Raw genomic sequence first — 15,000 nt, 5'->3', positions numbered from 1 at the left:
AGTTTTATACAATAATTAAGGTCAATATTATGACCCCTCTTAAGAAATATAAATACACACTACATCAAGGTTTTATTAGTTAATTTTAGTTAATGCATTTACTAACATGAACAAACAATGAGCAGCATATTTATTACAGTACTTGCTCATGTTTGTGAACGTTAGTTAATGAATATACAGTCGTTCATTAGTTGATGTTAACGCACGATGCATTGGCTAATGTTAACAGGCATGACTGTAGATGTTAACAATGCATAAGTAAATGTTGAACTATGATTAATGAATGATGTACAAGTAATGTTTCACTATTAGTTCATGTTAGTAAATACATTACCCAATTAAACCATAAATTTATTTGGCTACAGAAGAAACCACTGACTTGCATAATTACACTAATTAGGCCTTTTAATTGCACTTTGAGCTTAATCAAAGTATCTTGCAAAAAAACAATGAAGAAAAATTATTATTATTATTATTTATTTTGTATTATTATTTATTTAATTTATTATTATTATTATTATTATCATTATCATCATCATCATTATTATTATTATTATCATTTTTATTATTATTATAATTATAATTATCATCATTATTATTATTATTTTATTATTATTATTATTATTATTGTGTTATCATTATTATCAATGTTATTATTATTATCATCATCATTATTATTATCATTGTTATTACCATTTTTATTATTGTTATCATTATTATTATTATTATTATTATTATCATCATCATTAATATAATTTTTATTATTATCATCATCATCATCATCATCATCATCATTATTATCATCATTATAATTATTATTATTATTATTATCATCATCATTAATATAATTTTTATTATCATCATCATCATCATTATTATCATCATTATTATTATTATCATTATTATTATCATCATCATTAAAATAATTTTTATTATTATCATTATCATCATTATTATTATTATTTTTAATTTTATTATTGTGTTATCATAATTATCGTTTTTATTATTATCATCATTATAAATGTTTTATTATAATAATTATTATTATTATTGTGTTATTATAAATATCATTATTATAATTATAATAATATTAATAATTATTATTATTATTATTATTATTTAATTCAATTCAATTCACCTTTTTTTAAAGTGCTTTTACTATGTAGATTGTGTCAAAGCAGCTTCACATAAAAGGTCATTTTTAAATTGGACCCGTATAGTTCAGTATTTTAGTGTTTAAGTTCAGTTCAAGCAGTTCAGTTCAGTATTATTATTATTAATTATTATTATTATTATTATTGTTCATTCATTCATTCATTTTCTTGTCGGCTTAGTCCCTTTATTAATCTGGGGTCGCCACAGCGGAATGAACCGCCAACTTATCCAGCAAGTTTTTACGCAGTGGATGCCTTTCCAGCTGCAACCCATCTCTGGGAAACATTTATTATTGTTATTATTATTAATATTATTATTATCATTATTATTATTATTATTATCATTATTGTTATTATTATTATTATTATTATTATTATTATCATTATTTTTATTATTATTATTATTATTATCATTATTGTTATTATTATTATCATTATTGTTATTATTATTATTATTAGTTATTATTAATAATAATATTATTAATAATAATCATGCTATTATTATTATTATTATTATTCTAATTGATTTAATTTTAATTATAATAACACTGGTTGCATCTCATGCTTTGAGTGTCTCACCATTACCTTTGCAGCCATTAAAGAAGCCATATAATGTTGAAATGTGTTCCTGTTTTAAGAATAGTGTATACGCAGAAGGAATTTTAATATCTCAGTAACCCAGCAAAAGCACTTCTGGTGAACTGCATGCCGTCACAGATTCACTGCATTTAAGGTGTAATTTCTTTAAAAATCAGTGATCTTCAGTGCCTGCTTGATATTTAATATGAAGTGGGTCTCAGAATATACAAGAAGCACTGCATTACATTCCTTACATCTGCATCATTTCTGTAATATATGGAAATGTGTTTTACTCCAGTATTTTCAGCACTCGCTCCTGCTCCTGACGGTGCTTGTGCTTAAACAGTCTTTCATCTCGTTTTACGCTTGAGCAGCTAAGTGAAGGCTGAAGTCTGTTTAATTGATTGTATTTTAATTACATTACATCATCCATCAGGGCTCGAAATTAACCTTTTTGCTTGGTAGCACCGGTGCTCCTAACTTTAAAAAGTTAGGCGCATCAGCCAAAATTTAGTCGCACCCACCAATTATGAGCACCGTTACTACAAGTTTTATACAAACAGATTTATTGTATTTGAAATCAACACTAATTAAACTAACAAGCAAAAAAATAATAATATAAATATGCGTGCGTGAGGAAAATATGTCTCAACGAAATCCCGTGATCACAAGAAAATAGATTTTTATAACATAACTGAGTGACCAAAGCACGGAGCGCTCACCGGCCCTGCACGCACTGCTTGAATGAATCTGTTACAATCTGAACGGTATAACGTTAACTGTGCTGTTCTCACAAGTGCTGTCTGATATTGCACTGATGCTTTTGACACATATTGTACCTTATTGTATGCATACGTCATGTTAATAGCAATACCGGTCTTTTCATGAGTAAGTTAGCGATATTAATTTACTCAGTGTAAGCCCGTTTGCGTTGGTGTACGTGATGTTAAATTTGACATATAGCTGCCCCTTGCACGGCGGACAGCATCTGGCAATTATATGAAGGATTAAACAGAAGCTCTCGTGCTGGATGTGGCAAACAGTTACCTGAAAACTCCATCCCACAGACTTTTTATAGTGGACTTGAAGCCAACAGAAGTCTTCTACTCTTGGAAAAGTGTAGATGGTGGATTAACATTCAGCACATGATCACCAGTAAGATTTGTCATTATTTGTAACTAGATGGTTTCTAAAACTAAATCTGTCCGCGTTATCTTCAATCTCATCTTTAGCGCTTTAGTTTTCCGCGGTAGCAGCTCTCTGTCATCCGAAGCCAGAAGGCGCTGACTGAGTGATTGACAGCTGATATTAACCAATCATTCGCGTTCAGTGCTAGAGCAGTGGGCCAATAAGAAGAGCGCGAAGCCGGGGCAAGCATTACGGACTTGGATTTGTTAACTGCAGCAAGATGACATGACAACTGTTTTAAACCATTCCTGAGCGCTGCGTTTCCCGTTCCAAGTGCAAACAAAGAGCTTAGAGATAAATTCTGCGTGAATGTCTCCCGAATCCGCGCATGTGGTGAACATTTTGCAGTAAAAACTGGTCGCACACAACAATTTTAAGCACTCGCAGAAATGCTCCCAAAAATATTTTATGGTCGCATAGATAAAATTTCGGGCGCATATGCGACCAAAATGGTCGCAATTTCGAGCCCTGTCCATGCTGTGAAAGGAAGTGTATGAAATTGAAAATAGTCACATTAACCATTCGCCGGAAGTTTGTCGGTAGTGGATAAGCATAAACCCCATAAGAGCCATGGTATGACCATCATTTACCCCTGTTTAAGCCCCATCATGTTCATCAGAGGACTCTTGTCTCAACCCTGCTGTTGGAATTAGTGTATCTGTTGATGTTTTGTCCTGCAAAGCCTCCAAACTCTTATTCAAAGCAGTGATGAGAGTGTTATTCTGGATTAAATGCATCGTCATTTCCAGAGCATCTGCTGCACTTCACTCATACATCTGCAGGTTTACAGTCCTCTACGTCTCTGACATGAGTGGAGAAATGCCTGAACTCAGTCTGCAGAATGGAGATCTGTGTTTAATGCTTCAGCAACATGTCCTCAGTTGTATATCACAGTGAAGGAGTGCAGTAAAGCAGAGCGCGGAGCTGTGTGTACATCTGCTGGGTGTGTGTTTCACTTCTCATTTGCTGGAGTTATTCATGCTCTTGTGCATTGCAGGAGTCCTAATTGATTTCAGAGAAAGGAACACACACACACACACACACACACACACGTAATGCCTCTGGTCAGCAGTGGACTGATCACTGTGTGTGTGTGAGTGTAATAACAGCAGGGCTTTGCTTTGCTGTACATCTGGATGCTCTCTCTCTCTCTCTCTCTCTCTCTGTCTCTCTCTCTCTGTCTCTCTCTCTCTCTCTCTCTCTCTCTCTCTCTCTCTCTCTCTCGCTCTCTTGCTCTCTCTCTCTCTCTCTCTCTCTCTCTCTGCTATTTATAACATTAAAGTCTGATGATCTAAAAGTCTTGATGTTTGTGTGTGTGCGAAGTGTAAGTGCAGTCAAAATGTGTGTGTGTGTGTAAGTGAAGTCAAAGTGTGTGTGTTGCTGAAGTCAAAATGTAAGTGCATTCAAAGTGTGTGTGTGTAAGTTCAGAGAGAGGGTGTGTGTGTGTGTCCATGTATATGTTAGTGCATTCCAAGTTTGTGTGTAAGTGTAGTCTGTGTGTGTAAGTGTAAGAGCAGTCAAAGTGTGTGTGCAAGTGTAATGAGTGAAAGTGGTGTGTGTGTGTGTGTGTAAGAGTAGTCAAAGTGTGTGTGCAAGTGTAATGAGTGAAAGTGGTGTGTGTGTGTGTGTGTGTGTGTGTGTGTAAGAGTAGTCAAAGTGTGTGTGCAAGTGTAGTGTGTGTGTGTGCGCGCGCGCACAAGTGTAGTGAGTGTAAGCACGCTCGCGTGTGTGTAAGAGCAGTAAAGTGTGTGTTCAAGTGTAGTGAGTGTAATTGTGTGTAAATGTAGTGTGTTTGTGCGTGCGTGTGTGTGTGTAAGAGCAGTCAAAGTGTGTGTTTAAGAGAAGTGAGTGTAAGCGTGCATGTGTATGTGCAAGTGTAGTGTGTGTGTGTGTGTAAGTGTAGTGTGTGTGTGTGTGTGTGCGAAAGTGTACTTAGTGTACGTGTGTTTGTGTGTGTGCGCTCGCGCAAGTGTAGTGAGTGTAAGCGCGCGCGCGTGTGTGTAAGAGCAGACAAAGTGTGTGTGCAAGTGTAGTGAGTGTAAGCATGTGTAAGTGTAGTGTGTGTGTGTGTGTGTGTGTGTGCATGTGTGTGCACAAGTGTAGTGAATGTAAGCACGCACGTGTGTGTGTGCGTGAGAGCAGTCAAAGTGTGTGTGCAAGTGTAGTGAGTGTATGTGTGCGTGCGTGCGTGCGCATGTGTGTGTGTGTGCGCAAGTGTAGTAAGAGTGTAAGTGCAGTCAAAGTGTGTGTGTGTGTGTGTGTGCAAGTGTAGTGAGAGTGTAACGTGTGCAAGTGCAGTGTAAATGTAGTCTGTGCTTTAGTGTGAGAGTGTGTGTGTGTGTGTGTGTTGCTGAAGTCAAAATGTAAGTGCATTCAAAGTGTGTGTGTGTAAGTTCAGAGAGAGGGTGTGTGTGTCCATGTATATGTAAGTGCATTCCAAGTGTGTGTGTAAGTGTAGTCTGTGTGTGTAAGTGTAAGTGCAGTCAAAGTGTGTGTGCAAGTGTAATGAGTGAAAGTGGTGTGTGTGTGTGTGTGTGTAAGAGTAGTCAAAGTGTGTGTGCAAGTGTAGTGTGTGTGTGTGCGCGCGCGCACAAGTGTAGTAAGTGTAAGCACGCTCGCGTGTGTGTAAGAGCAGTCAGTGTGTGTTCAAGTGTAGTGAGTGTAATTGTGTGTAAATGTAGTGTGTTTGTGCGTGCGTGTGTGTGTGTAAGAGCAGTCAAAGTGTGTGTTTAAGAGAAGTGAGTGTAAGCGTGCATGTGTATGTGCAAGTGTAGTGTGTGTGTAAGTGTAGTGTGTGTGTGTGTGTGCGCGAAAGTGTACTTAGTGTACGTGTGTTTGTGTGTGTGCGCTCGCGCAAGTGTAGTGAGTGTAAGCGCGCTCGCGTGTGTGTAAGAGCAGTCAGTGTGTGTTCAAGTGTAGCGAGTGTAATTGTGTGTAAATGTAGTGTGTTTGTGCGTGCGTGTGTGTGTGTAAGAGCAGTCAAAGTGTGTGTTTAAGAGAAGTGAGTGTAAGCGTGCATGTGTATGTGCAAGTGTAGTGTGTGTGTAAGTGTAGTGTGTGTGTGTGTGTGCGCAAAAATGTACTTAGTGTACGTGTGTTTGTGTGTGTGCGCTCGCGCAAGTGTAGTGAGTGTAAGCGCGCGCGCGCGCGCGTGTGTGTAAGAGCAGACAAAGTGTGTGTGCAAGTGTAGTGAGTGTAAGCATGTGTAAGTGTAGTGTGTGTGTGTGTGTGTGTGTGCATGTGTGTGCACAAGTGTAGTGAATGTAAGCACGCACGTGTGTGTGCGTGAGAGCAGTCAAAGTGTGTGTGCAAGTGTAGTGAGTGTATGTGTGCGTGCGTGCGTGCGCGTGTGTGTGTGTGCGCAAGTGTAGTAAGAGTGTAAGTGCAGTCAAAGTGTGTGTGTGTGTGTGTGTGCAAGTGTAGTGAGAGTGTAACGTGTGCAAGTGCAGTGTAAATGTAGTCTGTGCTTTAGTGTGAGAGTGTGTGTGTGTGTGTTGCTGAAGTCAAAATGTAAGTGCATTCAAAGTGTGTGTGTGTAAGTTCAGAGAGAGGGTGTGTGTGTCCATGTATATGTAAGTGCATTCCAAGTGTGTGTGTAAGTGTAGTCTGTGTGTGTAAAGTGTAAGAGCAGTCAAAGTGTGTGTGCAAGTGTAATGAGTGAAAGTGGTGTGTGTGTGTGTGTAAGAGTAGTCAAAGTGTGTGTGCAAGTGTAGTGTGTGTGTGTGTGCGCGCGCGCGCACAAGTGTAGTAAGTGTAAGCGCGCTCGCGTGTGTGTAAGAGCAGTAAAGTGTGTGTTCAAGTGTAGTGAGTGTAACTGTGTGTAAATGTAGTGTGTTTGTGTGTGTGTGTGTGTGTGTAAGAGCAGTCAAAGTGTGTGTTTAAGAGAAGTGAGTGTAAGCGTGCATGTGTATGTGCAAGTGTAGTGTGTGTGTGTGTGTGTGTGTGCGCGAAAGTGTACTTAGTGTACGTGTGTTTGTGTGTGTGCACGCACTCAAGTGTAGTGAATGTAAGCGCGCACGTGTGTGTGCGTGAGAGCAGTCAAAGTGTGTGTGCAAGTGTAGTTAGTGTATGCGTGCGTGCGCGTGTGTGTGTGTGTGTAGTAAGAGTGTAAGTGCAGTCAAAGTGTGTGTGTGCAAGTGTAGTGAGAGTGTAACGTGTGCAAGTGCAGTGTAAATGTAGTCTGTGCTTTAGTGAGAGAGTGTGTGTGTGTGTGTGTGTGTGTGTAAGTTCAGTGAGAGAGTGTGCCTGTGTCGGTGAATGTGTAAACGCAGTCCAAGTGTGTGTGCATGCAAGTCCAGGGAGAGTGTGTTTCAGAGTCTGTGTGTAAGTACAACGAGAGTGTGTGTAAATCATAGACTGGTGTAAATGCAGTGTGTGTGTTTTGCGTCTGAGTGAGTGTGTACAGAGATAATTCACCTTTCACAGACCATTAAGCTGGAAAAGGTGTGTGTGTGTGTGTTTGTGAGTGTGTGTGTGTGTGTGTGTGTGTGTGTGTGTGTGTGTGTGTCTCCTCGAGCACCTTCAGCCCCTTCAGTCAAAGTAAATGCAGTATTTACTGCACTGCCCGGCTCATAAACGCTGCTCTCAAGACAAAATACCTTTCATTTCTGAGAGACACACACACACACACACACACACAGAGATGGACGCTCCGCCTCAGGTTTGAGAGGAGATTGTTTTTGGTCAGCAGAGCTAGTTTTGCTGTAATAGTTCAGGTTAGAAATAAACGTCACACACTCGAACACTGCAGTGTGTAAGTCTAACGGAGCGTTTCAAATGCCACTCTTCTGTTCCCTTCTGTAGTAAAAGTAGTTAGGGGTGTCAAAATGAATTGTTTCTTGAGTGTCATTGTTACAACCTCTTTGATGTTAGTCTAGGGTAAAAGTAATAACATTTAAAAGGTGTGGTACTTTTACAAGATGATGGGAGAAACTAAAAGACACAAACAACAAAACTGCCAACAAAAGTGATTTAAGTTAATGTACAAAAAGTGAAATCAGAATAATGCCCAAATATATATACAACAGGAAAAATATTTACAATAATAAAGTAACAAATTAAACAAAGTATCAAACAAAATTAGGTCAACTCAAGAGTAAGGGGACGCCAGTGAAGCCAAATCAAAGAAATAATAATTAACAAAACAATTCTAACTCATAAGCAAACCCCTTACCTCACTAGAAACATGAAAAGAAAAAGAAAAGAAAAATCTTCAGCGCCGAGCGCCGTAAACTTACCTATTCTGAACTAAAAACAAAACAAATACATAAGTGGCATTCACTTTCTTACCTGGTGTTTTAAACAATGGATTGACTACGTGTATGTAAGATGGAAGTCGTACGACATCTTCCCTGTCCGCCTTACTCTGAGGACAAAGTCAACTCTCAATGATCTCTTTTTGGTTTGGCAGGTAAGAGTTGTACCAAAAGTAACAAACAAACAATCGAATATAAATGTACAGAAATCACAAAGTAGTTCAAAAATGGGCAGAAAATATACTAAATAATTTTATCCAAACGAAAGTTGCAAAAACACACAAAAACAGGATCAAAGGAAAAGCGCGCTGTCATCCGCTCTCCCTGGCGTCCTTATATGTGACCCAATGATGAGTGACTGGTCTCCTGACCAATCGGCTTCCGTGAAGGCGGACCTAGAGGATGCGACAGGTAGAGATGGGGAGAGAGAAAAACAGAGAGAACGGGACGCAAAAATCCCACCAATATACGGCAACCGTTACAGTCATTGAGCAGGTAAAATGTAAAGGCACAGTTGAGATATCTGACTGCTTGCATTAAAAGGCGGACCCTATATCATACACCCGGTGCAATGTGTGTTTGCCGTCATGTGTCGCTACCAAACAAACTGATTTGCATTACTTTAGCTCTTAGTGTTTTTATGCATGCACACATGTCCTGCGCTGTGATTGGCTGTGTTTTCATTGGTGTCACTTCAGGAGGAAGATCATTAGTCAGGCATGTATGAGATTATTGCTCAGTCATGTGACCCTCCAGACCAACTGCAGCCGCCTGATGCTATATATACAGCAGATTACACACAGTGGACAATGACAGATGTTGATCTCTGCTCTGACCACTTCTGATGCTGTAAATTCAACTCTGCAGTCTAACAAAGGGACTTTTAGTGACATTCTAGTAGTTTAGAATAATAATATTATGAGTAAGAAATAATATCTAGAGAAATGAGTGTGTAAAACAACACACAATGTGCTGCAGTTTATCACGAGGTCCTTGTAGCATACTCTACACCCCCCACACAGACAATAGAGCACTGCAGAGTATTAGAAATGTTCAGAAAAGCCACTTCTTCACTCTTTTTAAAGTTAAAAGTTGTTGTGATAAAGAATTTAGCTCTCATAATGCAACCCAAAAGCATAAATAAACAGGGGAAAATGAAAAAATTGAATCTTAAAATTAGTTTTTTAATCGAAATCGATCGAAATTTATGCTCAATTTTGATTATCGAATCAAAAAATAGAATCGTCGATGCTGCCACGCCCCCATGTCACGTCAGCTTGGCTTGCCAAGCGAGAAAAAAACAGGCTTGTTGAAGTGCTTTTTAAACTGCAGAAGCAGGAGACCCGTCGACAGAGCTTAAACCCTCTCCTCTTTCAATGAAGTCGCCGGTGTGGAAGCATTTTGGATTTCCAGTGAGTTATGTTGACAACGTTCGTGTTGTCGACAAAAAAAAACACAGTTTTGCAAGCTCTGCTATGTACGTATTACGTACGTTTCGTCCGATAGACAACACCGGCATCGCGATCCTCCGCTCGCCCCCGTTGCAAATCCGCTTGTGAAAAGTTCACACTCAGGCCCTGTTTACACTGTCTTTGTTTTTAAATGGCATTTTAGAACGACAACGATTTGACATCCACAGTGGTGTGTAGCATTTCTGAGCAGCCCTCCTTCCTCTCTACCTCTGAAAATGCACATCACGTGACCACACACACACAGACGCACACACAGCCATGCGCTCGAGACAGCGGGTCCAGGCAGTCAGAGGACTGCTTCAATCTTTCACTCACTTGTACTCAGTCATTTTAGCGAACACCTCAGATACTGTTGGCTGGTTCCTGTTGGTTGTGCGTCTTTTTTACCGACGCCATTATAACGACACAGATCACTGCCTATTCACGAGTCCCGCAGAAAAAGTGATTGACAGGTGGTAATCATGTGTGTATCTTGCCTTTATTCATTTACTGTATGATTTGTTTATGGGTAAAACAAAGACCATGCAGGTCAGGTAGTTTAAACGGTAGGCTACAAATAATTAATTGGTCATTAATTAATTATTCATAATCGAAAATCAAATCGAATCGTGCCTTTAGAATCGAAAATGTAATCGAATTGAGGATTTGGAGGACCGTGACACCCTTACTCAAAATACAGAAATCTGCTCATTTCCGTGTATTTCTGAAGTGATTTGTGCATTGTTTTGTGTGTTATTCAGTGTGTCTGAAACTGGTTTGGTGGCCAAACTAAAGCAGATGTGTTTGTGTCCGGCTGTTAATGAGCTCCGGCAGGTTTATTTCTGAACTTGTACGTATTGTTTCTCATTAACGGCATACCTGCGGCGTTCCTGTCTGATTAAAAACAGGCTGTAAGATCAGCTAGGTGGTGGATTTGCATAATGCTCCTTTGTAGTTACTGATAGAATGACTTGGATCTCTTGTATTGTTTATACAAAGCCAAGCTAATTGCATTTAGAGCTGCTGGTGCTTTGATTTGACTCTGAGATGTAGATCTGCTCATTTAATGAACTGAAGAGCTGGGTTACAACTCCAGGGTTCAACATTAAGGATTTTTTCTACTGGTCTGTCCGGGCCAATGATTCAGATTTTTACTTGCCTTGGCAAAATTGTCACTGGCCCCAACAAAAAAGAATAAAAAGAGAGAAGTTAATAGCTATTTCTAGTCACATCTATTAAATAATGTGTTTAAAATAATGTCAGTAAATCTAGAATTTAAAATTGTTTAAAATGTTAATAAATATATGCAAAATTCAAAGTGTTATGCAAGCAAAAAGAGCAGTATGGAAAATGTGCAGGGATCTTATTGCAGTTCGAAATTATTTAACAAAAGGTGGCTGACTTGCCAAACTCACAGCAAATTTAAATATAAGCCGCTTCAAGAGCGCACAGATCTTCTTGTGCGCTCTCAAATAAACACTGCTGAGTGCGATTTAGTGCGTTTATGTTACGAGTATGCCCTAGCATTTATTAGATTTGCTAGCAATGTTTATGAATGTCCCCAATAGACCTACAGAGCGATATTACTGCGTGCTGAAGTAAAGCAGCTATACGTCGTGTTTGCTGGCCTCATGCATTACACACCTGTCTGTCAGTCAGTCAGCGTGTAACTCTAAAGGGTTAAACAAATGACGCACAGCACTACTGCGGTTACAGAAAAATTTGCGCTATTATAATTCACTTACTTTTAATACGTGTTGGTGCGATTATCACCCACTATTTAAAAAATACAATGTTTTGAATGAGAAGCTGTAATGTAGCCATGGCGGGATGAATTTTGGTGTGGCGCCCCGCCATGGAAGAGTGAATGTAGCGGAAACCTTGGACATTTTCATTTACCTTTGTAATTTGATGTTGCCGTCACTTCACGGTGCTGGTTGTTACCAGGTAACGGGGGAAAAATTAGCATGCTCAAAACCGAACAGAACAGAAACCGAACAGCAATATTGTGATCATGACATCACAGAGAAGGTACATTTAGGCCGTACTCACACTAGGTACAGTTGCCTCGAACCTGGCCTAAGCACGCTTGTCCCCCCTCCCGTCTCCGCCCGCGCTCACACCATATCGGGCCTCGGCACGCTTACGTCATCGCTGCTGCTCTGTTCAGTGAGAAGCGCTCTCTATGGCAAGCCTTTTTAGCATTTAAACCTTTGTTCTGACTCCATAAATATATTTAGAGATATCTCTTATTATATTTTGACTAGTCATAATTATAATTCGACTAGTCAGAATGACAATAGAGATATCTGCAATTACAATTGTACTAGTACGAAATCAGATTGGAGATATCTGCAAATATATTATGACTAGTCATATTCCTCCATTGACTTCCATTGAAAAATATTTGCAGATATCTCTAAATGAGTTTTGATTAGTCACAATTGTAATTAGAGATATCTCTAACTGAGTTTTTACTAGTCATAATACATTTGGACATATCTTTAATTCGCCATATTTAGAGATATTTACAAATATAATTAAAGATATCTCTAATTAATTTACTAATAGTCGAATTACAGTTGTAGATATCTTGAATTGGATTTTTGACTAGTCAAAATTCATTTGGAGATATCTCTAATTACAATTGTGACTAATAATTGAATAGTTGAAGACTAATTGAAGATATCTGCAAATATTTTTCAATGGAAGTCAATGGAGGAATATGACTAGTCATAATATATTTGCAGATATCTCCAATCTGAGTAGTCGAATTATAATTATGACTAGTCAAAATATAATTAGATATCTCTAAATATATTTATGGATAGTCTGAACAAGGTTTAAATGCTAAAACGGCTTGCCATACGCTCTCACCCAGCAGCACAGTGGAGATTTCTCTACTTATATCGTTTCAGTGGTTTGTTATGCAGTGACATGCAGTCAAATATTTCACCAAACAGTCATTAGGGATGCGGTGCAGTCAGATATTTTACCGGACAGATCCGCTACTTTTGGCACTCTTAAACAATCATAAAGCTCTCGTGCTGCAGGAATGAGGAGGTCTGCTGAAGGTGCAGCTGTCGTGCAGTGAGGAGTTCTCGTCTTTAATAAACTACGGCAGGTTGCGTTCACTGAACAGTAAGAATGATTAATAAATCCATATGAAACAGCCCCTTAAAAGTCACGTCTCACTTTCAGTTTCGGGCTTTGGCGTGTTTTGCACTCACACACAAACGTACCGCGCCAAAGCCCAAGTGATCCGCGCTCAGGCACACCTCTTCCAACCGGGCCAGGGCCGGCCAAGTGAACCGTGCTTGAGTCCGATTCAGCGCACTCACACTTCTCAAACGATCCGGGAAACGGGCCTGGGCACGGTACGGATGGCATAGTGTGAGTAAGCCCTTAATGACTTAAAAGAACAAACTTAAAATGCATGCACTGACAAATAGTCGCAGGCAAATTAAACTAGTGACTAGGGTTGGGGTGTTAAATCAATACTTTTAAAACGGTACCGGTACTAAAACGGTGTCCGAACCAATACTTTTTAGCCACAAAATTAATCAAAAAAAAAAAGAAAACTGTCCCAAACGTCTCTTACGCTGGCCTCGGGCGATCGGGCAGTCCTTAGCGTGTGTGTGTGTGTGTGTGTGTGTGTGTGTGTGTGTGTGTGTGTGTTGGGGCTTCACAATTAATAATTTCTGCGTTTATATCCCAATTTACACATCCACAATAGTCACATATGTTGTATAATAATTATAATATTATAGTTGATCAGGAACTATAGTTTGTCATTGCAAAGTGTATCTATAATGTAGTGAATGTTCTTCATTAGAGCTGTGGTCTAATATTAAGCATTTCTAGAAAGCACAAGAGCGCTTCCAGCTTTAGTTGACAGAAATTATTTATGCATGAAGACTTTCTAAGTAGAGATGTTTAGGTCATCTTTTGTGAAAATAGGATCATATTGCATTATACACTCACAGGCCACTTTATTAGGTACACCTTGCTAGTACCCCCCTTTGCGAATTCTGACTCGGATGTCCAAATGTCACAGCATTTGCGCCCACAGAACTGCCGCTCACTGCATATTTCCTCTGTCAGACCATTCTTTGTAAACCTTAGAGATGGTTGTGCGTGAAAATCCCAGTAGATCAGCAGTTTCTGAAATACTCAGAGCAGCCCGTCTTTCACCAAGAACCATGCCACGTTCAAAGTCACCTAAATCCCCTTTCTTCCCCATTCTGATGGTCACTTTGAACTGCAGCAGATCTTCTTGACCATGTCTACATGCCTGAATGCATTGAGCTGCTGCCATGTGATTGGCTGATTAGAAATTTGCGTTAACGAGCAATTGGACAGGTGTACCTAATAAATTGGCCGGTGAGTGTATATTATTATATTTATTAACTAAATTAGTACTGAGCAAAAAATAATTGTTTAATAAAGTTTGTTTTGCTATAATTTAAGTGTGTATTTATTATATACATACACATTTATTTGAGAGAACGCTTATTTGTATTTAGATATAAAATAAATATTACGTATGTAATGCAAATTATATTTGAGTTGAAATATCTATGTAACAAAATTTAGTATAGTTATGCGTGTCACATATACTTTATATATATATATATATATATATATATATATATATATATATATTTTTTTTTTATGCAGTGTAATTAATAACAATTAATCTTTGTCCAGCACTAAAATAAATATATAATAATAACAATATAATAATGTATTTTACTACGAACAAAATCACACTTTTTTTTTCTAAATTGGGCTGTGATGTGTTAATGTGTTTTTCTCCCGTGTGGTGCTGTAAACGTGCGTCTGCTCTGTTGTTATTGTAAGAGTTTTCCTGCACTGGGTTTGACCCAGGGCAGCGGGTGGAGATCCTCTTCCTGATGGAGATCTTCAGATGCTTTTACTGCATTTACCACATTCCTTCAGTGGGAAATGCAGCACTGATTGTTCTGTGAAGGTCGTGTTGTTGTCGTCAGCTCAATAAATGGTCGTCTTTGCATGGAATTAAATTCAAATGGCAGTTTTATTTGTTTCTTCCCAGACAGCATGTTATAATTTTTATCAGCTTATTATTGTTATTTTGTTATTTATTATTATTAATATTATTATTATTATCATTATTATTATCATTATTATTATTTATATATTTTATTATTATTATTAATATTAATAATAATAATATGTATATGTTTAATTTATTATTATTATTATAATTATTATTATTATTATTAGCAGTTTAAAATTCTTATAATTGTTGACATTTTTCAAAATGGTAAAACTGCATTAACTATCTTATTTTATTATTTAACAGTTTAATATTGTTATGATTGTTTAAAT

General features: G+C 38.1%; 1 protein-coding gene and 2 long non-coding RNA genes across 43 annotated transcripts in view; 2 read left to right on the top strand and 1 right to left on the bottom strand.

The window, feature by feature from the left end:
• Positions 1-15,000, bottom strand: part of LOC147843774 (uncharacterized) — a 321,977-nt gene that overhangs the window by 46,839 nt on the left and 260,138 nt on the right. The window lies entirely within an intron of this gene.
• Positions 1-15,000, top strand: part of mcc (MCC regulator of WNT signaling pathway) — a 164,152-nt gene that overhangs the window by 56,896 nt on the left and 92,256 nt on the right.
• On the top strand, positions 5,696-7,945 carry LOC147843777 (uncharacterized). The gene is made up of 3 exons (XR_015490923.1): positions 5,696-5,783; positions 6,180-6,402; positions 6,473-7,945. It is a non-coding gene; the product is annotated as an uncharacterized LOC147843777 (long non-coding RNA).

The sequence above is a fragment of the Danio rerio genome, chromosome 5, assembly GCF_052040795.2.
Source record: "Danio rerio strain M-AB ecotype USA chromosome 5, GRCz13ab, whole genome shotgun sequence".
NCBI lineage: Eukaryota > Metazoa > Chordata > Actinopteri > Cypriniformes > Danionidae > Danio > Danio rerio.
This window is presented reverse-complemented; position numbering and strand designations above follow the sequence as displayed.